We start from the raw sequence: 12,500 nt of genomic DNA, 5'->3' as shown, positions 1-12,500 counted from the left end.
CAGGGGAGGCTCTCCCCGGCCTGGCCTAGGGTTTCGGAAAGCCGGGCCCGGGGCCGGGGACCGGGCCCGGGGCTTGAGCCCCGTCCGGCAGGGCCCAGTGGTGCGGGAATCCCCCCTCCGTCCTGCAAGCCGGCCGGGGGTCAGAGGCGCCCGGGACGGAGGGTCCATCAGGGCCCGGGGAGGCCTGAAGCCCCAGAGCCCTGCAGCCCCAGAGACCTGCAGCTCTGCAGCCCCCGGAACCCTGCAGCCCCAGAGCCCTGCAGCTCCGGGGCAGGCAGATTGGCGTCATTTTGGTCCCGGCCATCTGGTCGCCCCTCTCGCCTCGGCCATCTGGTCGCCCTGGAAGTCATGATGAGGTGCCATTCGCCTCCCGGATCCCAGCGAGGGATCCAGGAGGTCGGGTACTTTCGCGCCTTGGGTCCCCTCTGTCACCTCGTGTGCACAGATTGCAAGAAAGGGGGGTAATTTCCCTCCGGATTACTAGGGACAGGTTACGCCCGGACACCCCTCCAAGGCAGGTGGTTCTCTGCTAGCGGGACTAGATGGGCTATGCCTGGGTAACACCTCCCTAGGCCACCCGGGGCTTCCTTCCTCCAGGCCAATGGCTTGTCAAATTGCCCAGGACGGGCTCCATGGCTCTTGGGCAGTCGTCCCCCGGGCGTCCGGGGCTCCATCCCTGCCGACGGCATGGAAAAGTGCCCGGGACGGGCTCCATACGTCCCGGGCAGTCCTCCCCCGGGCGTCCGGGGCACCCATCTCCAGGAGGCCAACAGCATGGCAAAGTACCCGGGACGGGCTCCATGGGTCCCGGGCAGTCCTCCCCCAGGCATCCGGGGCTTCCATCTCCAGGCCAACGGCAGGTCAAAGTGCCCAGGACGGGCTCCATGGGTCCCTGGCAGTCCTCCCCCCCCCGGGCGTCCGTGGCTCCCTTCCCCAGGCCAACGGCATGTCAAAGTGCCCAGGATGGGCTCCACGGGCCCCGGGCGTCCGGGGCTCCCTTCCCCAGGCCAACGGCATGCCAGAGTGCCCAGGACGGGCTCCACGAGTCCTGGGCGTCCGGGGCTCCCTTCCCCGGGACAACGGCTTGTCAGAGTGCCCATGACGGGCTCCACGGGTCCCGGGTATCTGGGACTCCCTTCCCCGGGCCAACGGCATGCCGGAGTTCCCAGGACGGGCTCCACGGGTCCCGGGCGTCCGGGGCTCTCTTCCCCGGTCCGACGGCTTGTCAGAGTGCCCAGGACGGGCTCCACGGTTCCCGGGCGTCCGGGGTTCCCTTCCCCGGGTCAGCGGCATGTCAGAGTGCCCAGGACGAGTTCCACGGGTCCCGGGCAGTCCTCCCCCGGGCGTCCGGGGCTCCCTTCCCCGGGCCGACGGCAGGTCAGAGTGCCCAGGACGGGCTCCACGGGTCCCGGGCAGTCCTCTCCCCGGGCGTCCGGGGCTCCCTTCCCCGGGCCGACGGCATGTCAGAGTGCCCAGGACGGGCTCCACGGGTCCCGGGCAGTCCTCCCCCCGGGCGTCCGGCGCTCCCTTCTCCAGGCCGATGGCAGGTCAGAGTGACCAGGACAGGCTCCACGGGTCCAGGGCAGTCCTCTCCCGGGCGTACGTGGTTGTCCGACAGATTCTGGCAGATGTGCTTTTACGAACCAGATCGGAATCGGCCCAAATAATAATAATAATAATAATAATAATAATAATAATAATCCACATTTGTAAAGCGCACAATCACCCGTAAGGGTCTCTAGGCGCTAGGGGCCGTCGGGAAGATTAAACAAGCTATTGCCCAGAGTCACATGGTGCTGGGCTAATCTGCCTCCGGTGCCGGGGATCGAACCGTGATCCCCAGATTCCGTAGTCAGCCACCCTAGCCGCGGCGCCAGCTATTGCCCAGAGTCACATGGTGCTGGGCTAATCTGCCGCCGGTGCCTGGGATCGAACCGTGATCCCCAGATTCCGGAGTCAGCCGCCCTAGCCACGGCGCCAGCTATTGCCCAGAGTCACATGGTGCTGGGCTAATCTGCGGCCGGTGCCGGGGATGGAACCCTGATCTCTGGGATGCTCGAGGGTTACTACGCGCTCTACAAAAACCCTAAATAAATAAATCTCCAGATTCCGGAGTCAGCCGCCCTAGCCGCGGCGCCAGCTATTGCCCAGAGTCACATGGTGCTGGGCTAATCTGCCGCCGGTGCCGGGGATCGAAACGTGATCTCCAGATTCCGGAGTCAGCCGCCGCAGCGCCAGCTATTGCCCAGAGTCACATGGGTCTGGGCTAATCTGCCGCCGGTGCCGGGGATCGAACCGTGATCCCCAGATTCTGGAGTCAGCCGCCCTAGCCGCGGCGCCAGCTATTGCCCAGAGTCACATGGTGCTGGGCTAATCTGCCGCCGGTGCCGGGGATCGAACCGTGGTCACCAGATGGGAATATCCCAAAAATCTGGCATGGATACGGGGCGCCAGGACTGGTTTGAAGACCCCTGCTATAGAGGCTGTCAACGTGAAACCTGCTGGGTTCGATTCCGATCCATGTCAGAAGGTCCGTATGAATATCAGTGGTCTTCAAACCTGTCCTGGCGCCCCGTATCCATGCCAGATCTTTGGGATATCCCCATCTGGTGATCACGGTTCGATCCCCGGCACCGGGAGTACCTGGTTGTCCGACATTCGGTCGGATGTGCTTTTACGTACCGGATCGGAATCGGCCCCAATAAAATCGTACGTGAAATATATAGCAAGTCAACCTGAAATCTGCTGGGTCAGAATGGGCTCGATTCCGATCCGTGTCGGAAGGTTAGGAGTCCGTACGAATTTGTCGGGACGGCATGGCAGAGTGCCCGGGATGGGCTCCATGGCTCTTGGGCAGTCGTCCCCCGGGCGTCCGGGGCTCCATCCAGGCCGACGGCATGGCAGAGTGCCCGGGACGGGCTCCATGCGTCCCGGGCATTCGTCCCCCGGGCGTCCGGGGCTCCATCCAGGCCGGCGGCATGGCAGAGTGCCCGGGACGGGCTCCATGCGTCCCGGGCCTTCGTCCCCCGGGCGTCCGGGGCTCCATCCAGGCTGACGGCATTGCAGAGTGCCCGGGTCGGGCTCCATGGTTTCCAGGGTGGTCCTCCCCTGGGTGTCGGGGCGCTCCAGGCCGACGGCATGGAAAAGTGCCCAGGACGGGCTCCATGCGTCCCGGGCATTCGTCCCGGGACGGGGACGGGGTGGGGAAGAGTCCAGGCGGCTTCACCTCCATGCCCGGCCATCTGATCGGCCAGATTCCCTCGGCCATCTGGTCGCCCGCAACGCTTTCCTATGGGGGGGACCAGATGGCCGAACTTCCCTGGAAGTCCCGATGAGGTGCCATTCGCCTCCCGGATCCCAGCTAGGGCTCCATGAGGTCGGGTTCTTTCACGCCTTGGGTCCCCTCTGTCACCTCGCGTGCACAGATTACAAGAAAAGGGGGTAATTTTGCTCCGGATTACTAGGGAGAAGGGTACACCCGGACACCCCTCCGAGGGTGGTGGTTCGCTGCCATGGGGACCAGATGGGCTATGCCTGGGCAACACCTCCCTAGGCCATCCGGGGCTTCCTTCCTCCAGGCCAACTGCATGTCAAATTGCCCAGGACGGGCTCCATGGCTCCTGGGCAGTCGTCCCCCGGGTGTCCAGGGCTCCATCCAGGCTGACGGCATGGAAAAGTGCCCAGGACAGGCTCCATGCGTCCCAGGCATTCATCCCCCGGGCGTCCGGGGCTCCATCTAGGCTGACGGTATGGCAGAGTGCCCAGGTCGGGCTCCATGGTTTTCATGGTGGTCCTCCCCTGGGTGTCTGGGGGCTCCAGGCCGAAGGCATGGAAAAGTGCCCAGGACGGGCTCCATGCGTCCCGGGCATTCGTCCCCTGGGCGTCCGGGGCTCCATCTAGGCTGACGGTATGGCAGAGTGCCCGGGTCGGGCTCCATGGTTTTCACGGTGGTCCTCCCCTGGGTGTCTGGGGGCTCCAGGCCAAAGGCATGGAAAAGTGCCCAGGACGGGCTCCATGCGTCCCGGGCATTCGTCCCCCGGGCGTCCGGGGCTCCATCCAGGCTGACGGTATGGCAGAGTGCCCGGGTCGGGCTCCATGGTTTTCACGGTGGTCCTCCCCTGGGTGTCTGGGGGCTCCAGGCCGAAGGCATGGAAAAGTGCCCAGGACGGGCTCCATGCGTCCCGGGCATTCGTCCCCCGGGCGTCCGGGGCTCCATCCAGGCTGACGGCATGGCACAGTGCCCGGGTCGGGCTCCATGGCTTTCACGGTGGTCCTCCCCTGGGTGTCTGGGGACTCCAGGCCGAAGGCATGGAAAAGTGCCCAGGACGGGCTCCATGCGTCCCAGGCACGGGGACGGGGACAGGGTCGGGAGAGTCCAGGCGGCTTCACTTCCGTGTCCAGTCATCTGATCGCCCAGATTCCCTCGGCCATCTGGTCGCCCGGATCCCCTCGGGCATCTGGTCGCCCGCAACGCTTTCTTATGGGGCGACCAGATGGCTGAACTTCCCTGGAAGTCCCGATGAGGTGCCATTTGCCGCCCGGATCCCAGCGAGGGCTCCAGGAGGTCGGGTACATTCGCGCCTTGGGTCCCCTCTGTCACCTCGCGTGCACAGATTACAAGAAAAGGGGGTAATTTTCCTCTGGATTACTAGGGAGAAGGGTACGCCCAGACACCCCTCCGAGGCTGGTGGTTCTCTGCCATGGGGACCAGATGGGCTATGCCTGGGCAACACCTCCCTAGGCCACCCGGGGCTTCCTTCCTCCAGGCCAACTGCATGTCAAATTGCCCAGGACGGGCTCCATGGCTCCTGGGCAGTCGTCCCCCGGGCGTCCGGGGCTCCATCTAGGCTGACGGTATTGAAGAGTGCCCAGGTCGGGCTCCATGGTTTTCACGGTGGTCCTCCCCTGGGTGTCTGGGGGCTCCAGGCCGAATGCATGGAAAAGTGCCCAGGACGGGCTCCATGCGTCCCGGGCATTCGACCCCTGGGCGTCCGGGGCTCCATCTAGGCTGACGGTATGGCAGAGTGCCCAGGTCGGGCTCCATGGTTTTCACGGTGGTCCTCCCCTGGGTGTCTGGGGGCTCCAGGCCGAAGGCACGGAAAAGTGCCCAGGACGGGCTCCATGCGTCCCGGGCATTCGCCCCCCCGGGCGTCCGGGGCTCCATCCAGGCTGACGGCATGGCACAGTGCCCGGGTCGGGCTCCATGGGTCCCGGGCAGCCCTCCCCCGGGCGTCCGGGGCTCCCACCTCCAGGCCGACGGCATGTCAAAGTGCCCAGGACGGGCTCCATGGGTCCCGGGCAGACCTCCCCCGGGCGTCCGGGGCACCCATCTCCATGAGGCCAACGGCATTGGCAAAGTACCCAGGACGGGCTCCATGGGTCCCGGGCAGACCTCCCCCGGGCATCCGGGGCACCCATCTCCATGAGGCCAACGGCATTGGCAAAGTACCCAGGACGGGCTCCATGGGTCCCGGGCAGACCTCCCCCGGGCATCCGGGGCACCCATCTCCATGAGGCCAACGGCATTGGCAAAGTACCCAGGACGGGCTCCATGGGTCCCGGGCAGACCTCTCCCGGGCATCCGGGGCACCCATCTCCATGAGGCCAACGGCATTGGCAAAGTACCCAGGACGGGCTCCATGGGTCCCGGGCAGACCTCCCCCGGGCGTCCGGGGCATCCATCTCCATGAGGCCAACGGCATTGGCAAAGTACCCGGGAAGGGCTCCATGGGTCCCGGGTAGACCTCCCGCGGGCGTCCGGGGCACCCATCTCCATGAGGCCAACGCCATTGGCAAAGTACCCGGGAAGGGCTCCATGGGTCCCGGGTAGACCTCCCCCCGGGCGTCCGGGGCACCCATCTCCATGAGGCCAACGACATTGGCAAAGTACCCAGGACGGGCTCCATGGGTCCTGGGCAGACCTCCCCCGGGCGTCCGGGGCATCCATCTCCATGAGGCCAACGGCATTGGCAAAGTACCCGGGAAGGGCTCCATGGGTCCCGGGTAGACCTCCCGCGGGCGTCCGGGGCACCCATCTCCATGAGGCCAACGCCATTGGCAAAGTACCCGGGAAGGGCTCCATGGGTCCCGGGTAGACCTCCCCCCGGGCGTCCGGGGCACCCATCTCCATGAGGCCAACGGCATTGGCAAAGTACCCAGGACGGGCTCCATGGGTCCCGGGCAGACCTCCCCCCCGGGCGTCCGGGGCACCCACCTCCAGGCCGACGGCATGTCAAAGTACCCAGGACGGGCTCCACGGGTCCCGGGCATTCCTCCCCCAGGTCGTCCGGACCCTAGAGCTCCGGTGGTCCAACCTGCGCCTGAGGCCCTGCCGGGTTCCAAGAGCCCTGCCTTGCGTGGGCAGGCAGTCAGGAACCCTACCGCGAAGGCTTGGGATGGATGGGGAGCTGGGAGTCCTTTCGATCCCGGCCATCTGGTCGCCCGCGATGCTTTCCAATGGGGCGACCAGATGGCCGGGCTTCCCTGGAAGTCCCGATGAGGTGCCATTCGCCTCCCGGATCCCAGCTAGGGCTCCATGAGGTCGGGTTCTTTTACGCCTTGGGTCCCCTCTGTCACCTCGCATGCACGGATTGCAAGAAAGGGGGGTAATTTCCCTCCGGATTACTAGGGGCAGGGTATGCCCGGACACCCCTCCAGGGCTGGTGGTTCTCTGCCCGGGGGACCAGATGAGATATGCCTGGGCAACACCTCCCCCGGGCGTCTGGGGGCTCCCTTCCCCGGGTCAACGGCATGCCGGAGTTCCCAGGACGGGCTCCACGGGTCCCGGGCGTCCGGGGCTCCCTTCCCCGGTCTGACGGCTTGTCAGAGTGCCCAGGACGGGCTCCACGGTTCCCGGGCGTCCGGGGTTCCCTTCCCCGGGTCAGCGGCATGTCAGAGTGCCCAGGACGAGTTCCACGGGTCCCGGGCAGTCCTCCCCCCGGGCGTCCGGGGTTCCCTTCCCCGGGCCAGCGGCATGTCAGAGTGCACAGGACGGGCTCCACGGGTCCCGGGCGTCCGGGGCTCCCTTCCCCGGGCCAACGGCTTGTCAGAGTGCCCAGAACAGGCTCCACGGGTCCAGGGCGTCCGGGGCTCCCTTCCCCGGGCCAGCGGCTTGTCAGAGTGCCCAGGCCGGGCTCCACGGTTCCCGGGCGTTCGGGGTTCCCTTCCCCGGGCCAGCGGCATGTCAGAGTGCCCAAGACGGGCCCCACGGGTCCCGGGCGTCCGGGGCTCCCTTCCCCGGGCCAACGGCTTGTCAGAGTGCCCAGAACAGGCTCCACGGGTCCAGGGCGTCTGGGGCTCCCTTCCCGGGCCAACGGCTTGTCAGAGTGCCCAGGACGGGCTCCACGGTTCCCGGGCGTCCGGGGTTCCCTTCCCCGGGCCAGCGGCATGTCAGAGTGCCCAGGACGGGCCCCACGGGTCCCGGGCGTCCGGGGCTCCCTTCCCCGGGCCAACGGCTTGTCAGAATGCCCAGGACAGGCTCCACGGGTCCCGGGCGTCCAGGGCTCCCTTCCCCGGGCCAACGGCTTGTCAGAGTGCCCAGGACGGGCTCCACGGGCCCGGGCATCCGGGGCTCCCTTCCCCGGGCCAACGGCTTGTCAGAGTGCCCAGGACGGGCTCCACGGTTCCCGGGCGTCCGGGGTTCCCTTCCCCGGGCCAGCGGCATGTCAGAGTGCCCAGGACGAGTTCCACGGGTCCCGGGCAGTCCTCCCCCCAGGCGTCCGGGGCTCCATCCAGGCTGACGGCATGGCAGAGTGCCCAGGTCGGGCTCCATGGTTTTCAGGGTGGTCCTCCCCTGGGTGTTGGGGCGCCCCAGGCCAATGGCATGGAAAAAAGTGCCCAGGATGGGCTCCATGCGTCCTGGGCATTCGTCCCCCGGGCGTCCGGGGCTCCATCCAGGCTGACGGCATGGCAGAGTGCCCGGGTCGGGCTCCGTGGTTTTCAGGGTGGTCCTCCCCTGGGTGTCGGGGCGCTCCAGGCCGACGGCATGGAAAAGTGCCCAGGACGGGCTCCATGCGTCCCGGGCCTTCGTCCCCCGGGCGCCCGAGGCTCCATCCAGGCTGACGGCATGGCAGAGTGCCCGGGTCGGGCTCCATGGTTTCCAGGGTGGTCCTCCGCTGGGTGTCGGGGCGCTCCAGGCCGACGGCATGGAAAAGTGCCCAGGACGGGCTCCATGCGTTCTGGGCATTCGTCCCGGGACGGGGTGGGGAAGAGTCCAGGTGGCTTCACCTCCATGCCCGGCCATCTGATCGGCCAGATTCCCTCGGCCATCTGGTCGCCCGCAACTCTTTCCTATGGGGGGACCAGATGGCCGAACTTCCCTGGAAGTCCCGATGAGGTGCCATTCGCCTCCCGGATCCCAGCGAGGGCTCCATGAGGTCGGGTTCTTTCACGCCTTGGGTCCCCTCTGTCACCTCGCGTGCACAGATTACAAGAAAAGGGGGTAATTTTCCTCCGGATTACTAGGGAGAAGGGTTAGCCCGGACACCCCTCCGAGGCTGGTGGTTCTCTGCCATAGGGACCAGATGGGCTATGCCTGGGCAACACCTCCCTAGGCCACCCGGGGCTTCCTTCCTCCAGGCCAACTGCATGTCAAATTGCCCAGGACGGGCTCCATGGCTCCTGGGCAGTCGTCCCCCGGGCGTCCGGGGCTCCATCCAGGCTGACGGCATGGAAAAGTGCCCAGGACGGGCTCCATGCGTCCCGGGCATTCGTCCCCTGGGCGCCCGGGGCTCCATCTAGGCTGACGGTATGGCAGAGTGCCCAGGTCGGGCTCCATGGTTTTCACGGTGGTCCTCCCCTGGGTGTCTGGGGGCTCCAGGCTGAAGGCACGGAAAAGTGCCCAGGACGGGCTCCATGCGTCCCGGGCATTCGTCCCCTGGGCGTCCGGGGCTCCATCCAGGCTGACGGCATGGCAGAGTGCCCGGGTCGGGCTCCATGGGTCCCGGGCAGCCCTCCCCCGGGCGTCCGGGGCTCCCACCTCCAGGCCGACGGCATGTCAAAGTGCCCAGGATGGGCTCCATGGGTCCCGGGCAGACCTCCCCCAGGCATCCGGGGCACCCATCTCCATGAGGCCAACGGCATTGGCAAAGTACCCAGGACGGGCTCCATGGGTCCCGGGCAGACCTCCCCCGGGCGTCCGGGGCACCCATCTCCATGAGGCCAACGGCATTGGCAAAGTACCCGGGAAGGGCTCCATGGGTCCCGGGTAGACCTCCCCCGGGCGTCCGGGGCACCCATCTCCATGAGGCCAACGGCATTGGCAAAGTACCCAGGACGGGCTCCATGGGTCCCGGGCAGACCTCCCCCCCGGGCGTCCGGGGCTCCCACCTCCAGGCCGACGGAATGTCAAAGTACCCAGGACGGCCTCCAGGGGTCCCGGGCAGCTTCCCCCGGGCGTCCGGGGCACCCACCTCCAGGCCGACGGCATGTCAAAGTACCCAGGACGGGCTCCACGGGTCCCGGGCATTCCTCCCCCAGGTCGTCTGGGCCCTAGAGCTCCGGTGGTCCAACCTGCGCCTGAGGCCCAGCCGGGGTCCAAGAGCCCTGCCTTGCGTGGGCAGGCAGTCAGGAACCCTACCGCGAAGGCTTGGGATGGATGGGGAGCTGGGAGTCCTTTCGATCCCGGCCATCTGGTCGCCCGCGATGCTTTCCAATGGGGCGACCAGATGGCCGGGCTTCCCTGGAAGGCCCGATGAGGTGCCATTCGCCTCCCGGATCCCAGCTAGGGCTCCATGAGGTCGGGTTCTTTTACGCCCTGGGCCCCCTCTGTCACCTCGCGTGCACGGATTGCAAGAAAGGGGGGTAATTTCCCTCTGGATTACTAGGGGCAGGGTACGCCCGGACACCCCTCCAGGGCTGGTGGTTCTCTGCACGGGGGACCAGATGAGATATGACTGGGCAACACCTCCCCCGGGCGTCTGGGGGCTCCATTCTCCGGGCCAACGGCATGGCTCAATGCCCAGGGCGGGCTCCACGTGTCCCGGACAGACCTCCCCTGGGCATCCGGGGCACCCATCTCCAGGAGGCCAACGGGATGGCAAAGTACCCGGGAAGGGCTCCACGGGTCCCGGGCAGCCTTCCCCCCGGGCGTCCGGGGCTCCCACCTCCAGGCCGACGGCATGTCACACTGCCCAGGACGGGCTCCATGGGCCCCGGACAGACCTCCCCCGGGCGTCCGGGGCACCCATCTCCAGGAGGCCAACGGGATGGCAAAGTACCCGGGAAGGGCTCCACGGGTCCCGGGCAGCCTTCCCCCGGGCGTCCGGGGCTCCCACCTCCAGGCCGACGGCATGTCACACTGCCCAGGACGGGCTCCATGGGCCCCGGACAGACCTCCCCCGGGCGTCCGGGGCACCCATCTCCAGGAGGCCAACGGGATGGCAGAGTAACCGGGAAGGGCTCCATGGGTCCCGGGCAGTCCTCCCCCGGGCGTCCGGGGCTCCCACCTCCAGGACGACGGCATGTCAAAGTGCCCAGGACGGGCTCCACGGGCCCCGGGCAGCCCTCCCCCCGGGCGTTCGGGGCACACATCTCCAGGAGGCCAACGGCGTTGCAAAGTACCCGGGAAGGGCTCCACGGGTACCGGGCAGTCCTCCCCCCCGGGCGTCCGGGGCACCCATCTCCATGAGGCCAACGGCATTGGCAAAGTACCCGGGAAGGGCTCCACGGGTCCCGGACAGGCCTCCCCCGGGCGTCCCGGGCACCCTCCTCCAGGCCGACGGCATGTCAAAGTGTCCAGGACGGGCTCCATGGGTCCCTGGCAGCCCGCTCCCGGGCGTCCGGGGCTCCCACCTCCAGGCCGACGGCATGTCAAAGTGCCCAGGACGGGATCCACGGGTACCGGGCAGTCCTCCCCCGGGCGTCCGGGGCTCCCATCTCCAGGCCAATGGCATGGCTCAATGCCCAGGACGGGCTCCATGGGTCCCGCGCAGGCCTCCCCCGGGCGTCCGGGGCAACCATCTCCATGAGGCCAACGGCATTGGCAAAGTACCTGGGAAGGGCTCCACGGGTCCCGGGCAGGCCTCCCCCGGGCGCCCAGGGCACCCACCTCCAGGCCGACGGCATGTAAAAGTGCCCAGGACGGGCTCCATGGATCCCGGGCAGCCCGCCCCCGGGCATCTGGGGGCACCCATCTCCAGGAGGCCAACGGCGTTGCAAAGTACCCGGGAAGGGCTCCACGGGTACCGGGCAGTCCTCCCCCGGGCGTCCAGGGGGCTCCCTTCTCCAGGCCAATGGCATGGTTCAATGCCCAGGACGGGCTCCATGTGTCCCGGACAGACCTCCCCCGGGCGTCCGGGGCACCCATCTCCAGGCCAACAGCATGGCTCAATGCCCAGGGCGGGCTCCATGGGTCCGGGGAGGCGTCCCATGCACCTCCGGGCTTGGGAGCCCCGGCTGGGTCCAGGGGCCCGGCCGGGCCCCGGGTGGGGTGCTCCGGCCCTGCGCCCTGTCTCCCAGCCTGCCGCACTGCCAAGGGCCCGGGAAGGGGTTCCGATGTGCCCGGGGAGCCTCCCCTTGCTTGGCTGGGTTCAGGAGCAGTGGCTAGGGCCCCTGAGGGCCCGGGGAGGGCGGCCTCCCCATCCCGGGCTCTGTCCTTGGTCCTGCTGCTTGGCAGGGTGCCCGGGACGGGGTCCGGAGGGACCAGGGAGGCGTCCCATGCGCCTCCGGGCTTGGGAGCCACGGCTGTGTCCAGGGGCCCGGCTGGGCCCCGGGTGGGGTGATCCGGCCCCGGGCCCTGTCCCCCGGCCTGCCGCACTGCCAAAGTCCCGGGACGGGGTTCCGTGGTGCCCGGGGAGCCTCCCCGTGCTTGGCTGGGTTCAGGAGCCCCACCGTCCTGGGTCCTGCCGCGGGGCAGGGTGCCGGGGACGGGGTCCGGCGGGCCCGGGGAGGCTTCCCCTGCGCCTCCGGGCCTGGGAGCCTCAGGCTGGGTCCAGGGGCCCGGTCGGGGCCCCGGGTCGGGCGCTCCGGCCCTGGGCCCAGTCCCCCGGGCTGCCGCTCCACCCAGGGCCCAGGGCAGGGGTCCTTTGGTCCCTTGCAGGCCTCCCCTGCTTGTGAAGGTGTAAGCGGGCCCCGGGTCGGAGGGCCCGCTGGCCCCTGGCAGCCTCCATGGCTGTGGCCTGGCTGGGGCCCCGGGCATCCGGCCCGCCATGCCCCAGGCGCCCGCTCCCTCCTTCGTCGGGGCACGGGGCGACCAGATGGCGTCCCTTTCGTGCCCGGCCATCTGGTCGCCCGGATCCCCTCGGCCATCTGGTCGCCCCTCTCCCCTCGGCCATCTGGTCGCCCCTCTCCCCTCGGCCATCTGGTCGCCCGGATCGCCTCGGCCATCTGGTCGCCCGCAATGCTTTCCAATGGGGGCGACCAGATGGCCGAACTTCCCTGGAAGTCCCGATGAGGTGCCATTTGCCTCCCGGATCCCAGCGAGGGCTCCAGGAGGTCGGGTACTTTCGCGCCTTGGGTCCCCTCTGTCACCTCTAGTGCACGGATTACAAGAAAGGGGGGTA

The sequence above is a fragment of the Lissotriton helveticus genome, chromosome 5_1, assembly GCF_964261635.1.
Source record: "Lissotriton helveticus chromosome 5_1, aLisHel1.1, whole genome shotgun sequence".
Taxonomy (NCBI): Eukaryota; Metazoa; Chordata; class Amphibia; order Caudata; family Salamandridae; genus Lissotriton; species Lissotriton helveticus.
The sequence above is the reverse complement of the archived record's forward strand: the minus strand, read 5'-3'. Positions refer to the sequence as shown.